Raw genomic sequence first — 8452 nt, forward strand, 5'->3', positions numbered from 1 at the left:
ATGATATGGGGCTGCATGTCAGGTAAAGGCACTGGGGAGATGGCTGTCATTACATCATCAATAAATGCACAAGTTTACGTTGATATTTTGGACAATTGAAAGGATGTTTGGGGATGATGAAATCATTTTTCAAGATGATAATGCATCTTGCCATAGAGCAAAAACTGTGAAAACATTCCTTGCAAAAAGACACATAGGGTCAATGTCATGGCATAGGGTCAATGTCAACGAGCAGATCTGATTTGATGCAGGTGTTAGTTTGGGGGATGAAAATTTACAGGGTGATTCCATAATTTATTCCTCAGAATTGAGTGATTCCATATTTTTTTCCTCTGCTTGGTCTAAAAAAGTAACCGTTACTGACTGTCACAATCTTTTTTTTCTTGATTTCTTATAGTGTTTCTTAAAGCCAGAAAGTTGCCATTTGAAATGACTTTAGTTTTGTGTCATGTCTGTGATCTGCTTTTTTTCTACAAAATTAAACAACTGAATGAACATCATCCGAGGCCGGTGATTCCATAATTTTTGCCAGGGGTTGTATTACCTGGTAACCAAGTTAGAAGACCAGGTAATGCCGCGTTTACACATAGGCAAGACATGTTACGAATGTCATATTTGCGTCATTCTTGGCACATTCCTGAGATTCTTAACGTGACTTTAGGCACCTGAATAGGTATCTTAATGGTGCGTGATATTTGTGATTTTTGTGGAGCATGTTTTTGGCTGTCAAAAAAAATCTTCCACGAATGTTACGCACCACCCTCGTCTCATGTCGTGGAGGTCGCAACTGAGCGTGTTGATTAGTGGTGATCCTTAATAGAGTGTGACAGTGTTCTTCTCTGATGTGTGCACAATTAAATCCCGCTGCACCGCATTCAGGTTCATTGCTGCAATATGCTGAAGAAGGACAGTGACGCCAAGTCGGCTAAAAGTTTTGTTCCAATGCTCCTCAGCATGCTCCTGCAGATGTTCCACCTGCTGCATGTGGCTGATGTTTGGGAAAACGAGCAAGACAAGAGCGGCGTGGATCCACACGTCCAGCTCTCTCAGTCTCCTCCTCCTTTCTGTGCCACTCTATGGCACAGAGCCCAACTAAGCATGCAATCACAAAGTTCTTCTGCTGTGGATTTTGAGGAGCAAACTGGAGCTATCTGAATTGTTCAGCAACTGATGGTTGGATGAATATGGGTGTGTGTGTCAAGACAATTTGCCTCATTCACAATGTGACAGAACATTAATCAATAAAGGTATTTTGCTTTGCCTATGTAATGTCCTATAGATATGTCTGCCACCTGCTGGTTGTAGTGCCCACCTTCATGTGCATGTCAGCTAAAACGTTAAAGGCAGTGGCTAGTAAATAAGCTTGGGCTTCCCCCCGAGCTCGCAGCTGCGCGGTATACTGCTGAGGCCACCCCACACTCATACTGCCTCAATTCGGAAGACGGACTGTCTTAAAGTTTAGCGTACGTAAACAATCAAATGTATATGTATGGTTGTTTAAATTCTGATGTGTGCCATTATTACGTTCAACTAGTAATAATTGCGGATTAATTGCGGTTTGTTTGAGGTGATTGGGTGTGAAGATAATTTTGTTGCACTTATTGTAATGACAATAAATTCTATCTATCTATGTCATTAGTTTTAAGTAAGTTGGGCAGCTTCATCCAAATAAGCACTGGAACAAACAAACAAGCAAAAAAAAAAACAAAAACAAAAAACAAAAACAAACAAAAAAGAACCACCTTACTCAGAATGGAACACAAGTTCAGGTCACATGTTTCTGGTTTTGAGTAGAGACTTGTGAAATTTTAGCTGTTACAACATGGAACTACAACACGGAAAATACAAAAGATCAGAACCGGAAAGATAAACCAGACTTAAAGAATGGGCACATGTGGCTTTGGGATGATGCCAAAGTTTTCTGTGGAACTACAAATGAGTGTTAACTTGGGGGGAGTAGGTTCAGTAACATTTTGAAACCTTTGGAACACCTGCATTTCAGATTAGTGTTCTGGAGTCTGTATCAAATTCTACTGAAAATGCATATTTAGTGCTGAATCTGTTCATGCACCAGCATATACATGACTTGGGCTTTCATTGGGACTCCAATTGTGTTTAAATCAAATTAATGGTAGGTTATTCATTCATTTATTTTCTTCAGGTTAGCTGGTTCCGTGTCTTGGTGGCAGCATAGACGGAGCAGCTCATCTCATACTGCCTTATCCTCTGCCAGCTCCACTAGCTCTTCCAGGTATTCCCGAACCAGCTGGGAGGTGTAATTCATCCAGCATGTCCTGGGTTTTTCCAAAGTGCCTCTTCCCAGGTGGACTTGCTTGTACGACCTCCCTAGAAAGATGTCCAGGGGCATCAGATGTGTAAACCACCTCAGCTGGCAACATTTGATGAGAAGCAGCAACATCTCTACTCCGAGTCCCCCCAGATATTTGAACTTCTGACCCTGTCCCTGTCGGCCACATACCTAGCATAGGAACCTTATTTCCGCTGCTTGTATCCGTGATGTTCTTTCTGTCATTACCCAAAGCTCATAAACATACAGTAGGTAAAGGTAGAAGCATAAATCGGCTGGTAAATTGAGAACCTCACCTTCCAGCCCTGCTTTCTTCACCACGACAGTCCAGTACAGCATCCACAGGACCTCAGTGGCAGCATCCATCCATCCTCCATCTTACCTCCACTTGTGAACAAAACCACAAGAGCTTCTCCACTTGGGGCAGTAACTCTCCTACAGCCCAGAGGGGACAATTCGCCATTCTCCGATAGAGCACCATGGTCTCTGATTTGGAGGTGCTGATCCTTCTTCCAGTTGCTTCACACTCAGCCTCAAACCTGCCCGTGGACATGAGGCCACTGTCTGATGAAACCAACAGAACCACATCATCCACAAAAAGCTTAAAAAAAAAACCTCACAGGTCCATGTTGTGTCAGAGTGTACACACATTTTTTTTTCATTATAACCACAACTGCAGCACTAGTAAAGGAAGCCAAGCAAGCCTCCACACCAATTTTAAGGTGTGTTCACATTATTACTGTTAAATATACTTTGAATACATCTCAATTATTTGTGACTCTCCTGTACATCGTACATCATATGTTGCAACAGTCTTGTGATAATGTATCTGATGCATACTTCTAGTGCACAGTGTGGAAGAATTTGCATTGTTGTCTACATGCAGCATTACACATTCACAAGACTTATTAATATTATTGTCTTTGTGGTGTTGTGTGTCAGTCTATGCATATTGCAAGAGTCTTGGTCGAGTGTATGTGACACGTGCATCCAATGCGCATCACATGCATTTGGCAAGTCTGTTTTAACACAGAAGACTTCAAGTAGGCATTACAGCGCACCCACATGATCAATGTATTGGGAGGGACTATAGTTGGGAGCACCATACGTACGTCCATCTGAACATTTGCTACTATATTTCCAAGGGCCTTGGACCCAAACTAAGCAAACTTGGCAAATGGGTAGTCTCAATGAAGGAAATAACCACCATAACAACAATAATTTGATTTGCAAATGAATTAGGTTAGGGTGCCCGTAAGTGCAAAATCATATTTGGGCTTAAAGAATATATTACTTACAGAAGCTCAATGCATTCACTGGATAAAAAACAAAACAAAATAGACACCTTATCTCGTAATTATGAGATGTAATTACAAGAAAAGATCTCGTAATTATGACATCAGGATCTTGTCCTCAGCCGTACTCCTTGAGGATCTAGGATATTTAGCAGGTGCCACAAAGTTCTCTGAGTCACTATCAAACCAGCTTGGATGCATTTCAAATGCAAGAATTTGTATCCATGAAGCATCCCGTGTTGGTTCAACTGCTCCTGCAGAAAAAAAGCGACATCCAGCACATCAGGCTGGGCTTTCTGCCTTAACAATCCCAAGGACTTGAGATGCATGTGCATACTGATATTAATACCATCCTCATCTCTAAGAAACAAGTATTTCCCAGTGTCTCAAACTGAGAAGGTAGAAACAGCAGATTATCTGTGATAGCACTATCATTGCCCAATGATTAGCAAGGGTTTACATGCGACAAGAACTTATTTTTCTTTATCTTAGCTCATATCTACAAGATCCCGATGTCATTACGAGAATTTTTATTTTTATCCAATGAATGCAATGTACTGCCATAACTACTCGAGTCAGGCATACAAAATTTTGATAAAACCTCTTAGAAACTCGCTAGGTACCAGATGACCTCATGATTTAGGGGTTATGTAGTAATTGTACTCAGAGTTGGGCAAGGATTTGCTGATTCATAGCTGCATGTTGTCTATGTGGCGCATGGACAAGTGACTTGACTGTTGCAGTTCACAAGATTGAGAAATTTTCTATTGCAATGTGGTTTGTTGCTTTGTGTTTGTACATTGGGTAAATGGTGCAAGGTGGCAGCCTTGTATGAATGACACACTGGAGGCGAACTATATGTGCAGAAAACTCAAGCAAATATTTCCCTTGAAGTTCAAATTGACACAAATTTGCATTATCACCCAGGAGTCCATTTGAGACTACTGAACTCACTGTAGAGCAGCGTTTACACTTTTTGCTCCGTCACACAATTTACGGTGTTCAAAAAACAAGTCATTATTGTTGGTGGTTAGTTATAACCAGACTGAATATAAACTTAGTAACTGCAGGTAGGAGTTAGCTTAGCCCGTCACTGTAGTGGCTTGCTAATTCAGCTAGCGTGGCTACTTAGCATGTAGCTGTGAGGGAAGTAATGTGCTAGCGTACACTGAAAGCTTGGTAATATGCAAGTTCACTCAGCCTGCAGATAGAGCTAATCATCATACACAAATATGTATAATTAAAACTACAAGGTTAAAGTTGAAGCAAAATATTACAGCTTAAATACACAATGAAAATTTTGTCAGAACATATTGTTTATTTGCAAAGACGCTCAACAGACATGTTTTCTTGATCCAGCTAACGAGTAAAAGGGCTAGCTCAGACGCTAACAGAAAAAATTTGAAGAGAATGTATTTGTACTATGCAGTCTTGTCTCATGTCAAATCACTGCAAACTTTTATCGTTTGAAATTTAGCAGAGTACTTTTTTGTCTTCCAAAGCAAATCTAACTAGATCAGTCTGAAATCACTTGAATTCCCCCAGGTTTCCTTCCCAAAGAGGTATAACCAGAAACAAGTGTTAGTTAAATCTGACATTCTGCAGTATTTTCAAAGTACTAATCCTGACCTGTCAGAGCTTAAAAATATCAAAACTAATCATAGTTTTCAAAAGTGAGCTCACCCTACAGGTTTTCAAAGCAATCAGCCTTGTTTGTTAGCTGGTGACTTAACTCCAGAATGTTCTGTTCTAACCCAACATCCTGTTTAAATAGGAATTACATTTTATCTTAATGACTTGATTTAGGCACAGCAACAAGAATGGTCTTACTGTATTTTTCCTTTTATCTTATTATCATTTAAAATTATAATACATATTATTCTAATGTGACCAGAGGACCTATCTTTGTGGCAGGGACAGCACTGGGGATTCAAACACCAGACTGAAGACCAGAACTCTGCCAGCTCAGCCAAAGGGGAATGAATTCCCCACTAGCCAAGCTAGCAGGAACATCTTTTCAATCTGTACTTCATCGTGCTACACTAAAATAGCTTCATTCTGTCAGACGAAATTGTGACAAGCTCAAAAATGTATTTGAACCTTGTACCTTATAATAGTACCCCAGATGGATCCAAGAAAGTAGACAGGTTTATAAAATGCAATTACTGTCAGCAAAGTTAATCATTCTAAAAGTACAATTTGTGTACGTCTATGGCTAATATTTCTAAAAGCATACCATCCTTTTCTAAAAAGTCCATTCTGCATAATGTAGGCACACATTAGTTGCAGAGATCAGACAACTGTAAATTAGATCTACACTTCCACATTAGAGATGACCGAAGAAGCTGCTTGAATCTCTCAGACTCATAATTAATTTAACACACTGTATTACTGCAGAGTTGCTGTGCACTATCCACATTTTTAGTCTACTGGGTATTGTTTTTTACATTTCTGTTGAAGGTTTCTCTCTCTCTCTCTCACACACACACACACACTTCCTCATGGAGGTTAGGAATGAAGAAACGTCAAACCTGTCTAACCCAGTGCTTCCTTTTGTCTCTCTGGATTAAAGTGCAAGAACTTCAAATAGTTTAACAGCTTCCATTGTTGTACTCAACTGATCCCAGTATTCGATAATGTACATACCACCCCCCCCCATAGTCCCATTGTTCATGTGAGAACAGATGAATTTATTCTTTGGTTTCAGGATTATTTCCTGGTACCACCTCAGCAGCCGGTCTGACTGGGAAACCGAACATAAATACCTTGCCAACATACTGTGAAGGAAGTGTACTACTGCCAAGCCATAAAAATTAAATACAAAATTATATACACACACACGTAATAACATTGCCATATTATGTTAAAATGTGAAAAGTTTCACTTTTCAACGTTTCATAATTTTATCATTTCATATGATTATCGCGTTAAAACATTGGATCTCTTATGGAGACGTTTCGTGTTACGCTGTGATACTGATTTCAATGTGAAGATTCATGTTACTCTGTGATACCGACTTAAAAGGTGAAGAGATTCGTGCCACCATGTGATACAAAATGTGAAGAGATGTGTTACACTGTGATACTGATTTAAAACGTGGAGATATTTCTATTACATTGTGATACTGATTAAAAATGGGAAGAGATTCATGTTACGATGTGATACTGATTTAAAATGGTTAGAGATTCATGTTACGATGTGATAGAGTTAAAACCTGAAGAGTCGTATTATGGTATGATACTGATTTAAAACCTGAAGATTCATGTTATGCTATGATATGGATTTAAAACTTGAAGAATTTGTAATTCATGACAAATTTCAAATGAAAACGTGTAAAGCTCACGTTATAATGTGTTACTGATTATCGTCAATTTGGATCTTGTAATGTGCACTTTCCTGTTATAATGTAATACTGATCTTTTTTTTACTAAAAAGAAAGGGATCACATTTTAACATGAAGCTTTTCCTGTCATAATGTGATACAGATGTATTTTCTTATTATTTTTACTGTAGCAGCACTATGCTTCCATATGGAATAGCATTGATATAATCCAAAATATACAGCACATTAAAAGTATCAGGAACATAAATTCATAAGTTGTATGGTGCTTTGATTTAGATTTTAATATGCAAGTTAAAACCTATTGGTTTAGCAAGAATCATACTCACAGTAAAAAGGGGAAAAAAAAATAACAATGACATCCTGGTCACACATGAGCGGAACATCATTATAAAGGCCAAAGATTGCACTTTAGAAAAAGTCTACTTTTTAGCCGGTGCTTTTATGCTGAAATTACTCCATTAAAATCCATTAGTGGTGCTCTAATAGGAACAGTGGCTCTCTTGTCCTCTAACCAGCCAGCAAAGCAAAATCTGAGTAATTAAATCAAAAGCTATTCTAAATTCAAGCACTGCTTACTGCTTCTGTGTTCGATCAATAGTGCAAATCCGTGAGGATTGAGTGACACCATTTTTTTTCCTCAAACCAATAAAATAAGCATTTGGCTTAAGAGCTACTTTCGTGGATAGAAAGCACAAATAAAAAAATGCATTACATTTATGAGTAAAACTAGAACATTTCCCCCAATTTCTTTCTTTAAACAAATTACTCTGATTAATCAATCTCCATTTTGCACCAATTACATCTGTGACCAAATGTCACCCCCTGTTGGGAATGTAAGTAATTTTTTGTGAGAGGTTTTCCTACAAAATTTAACCCTGAATAGGCATGGCACTGTAATTTGTACCATTCCATTCCATACCCCTCAATTTTCTATACCTGCTTATTCCCATTAAGGGTCACAGGGGGCTGGAGCCTATCCCAGCAGTACCATTCCACTTCCACTTTTTAATTAATTTTATCAGCAACATAACCACTATTGCACATCTGTCTGTCATATCTGACATGAGGGCCAAACGGCAATCGTACTTTCTGGACACAATAAAGCCGACAGACATTTGGTCATTTTGGGCAAGGTAGACGACATATGCAAATACATGAAGGTAAATTCTAATGAAATGCAAATATCTAACAAAAGCTCACAGTGTCGAACATTACATACTAATGGCTGAGCTCAAAAGTGCCCAAGTCACAGTAAATCGAAGAGCAATGAGGGTGTTCTTTAGATGCTCCACTGAAAGAAACAGACCTTCAATCATACTCATGAGATGTCACCCTTTGGAACATCCTATAGCTTCTTCACCGGTGATTACAGCAGTGGAAATAAAAGCTTCAATGACACAATCCCACATATTTGTCACAGCCAAGTCAGCAAAAACAAAGTAGCATATTAACAAAAATTAATGTTATGAAATAGGGTGTTGTGCACTAGATACAAAATTTTGCGAC

The sequence above is a fragment of the Thalassophryne amazonica genome, chromosome 16 (genome assembly GCF_902500255.1).
Source record: "Thalassophryne amazonica chromosome 16, fThaAma1.1, whole genome shotgun sequence".
Lineage (NCBI taxonomy): Eukaryota > Metazoa > Chordata > Actinopteri > Batrachoidiformes > Batrachoididae > Thalassophryne > Thalassophryne amazonica.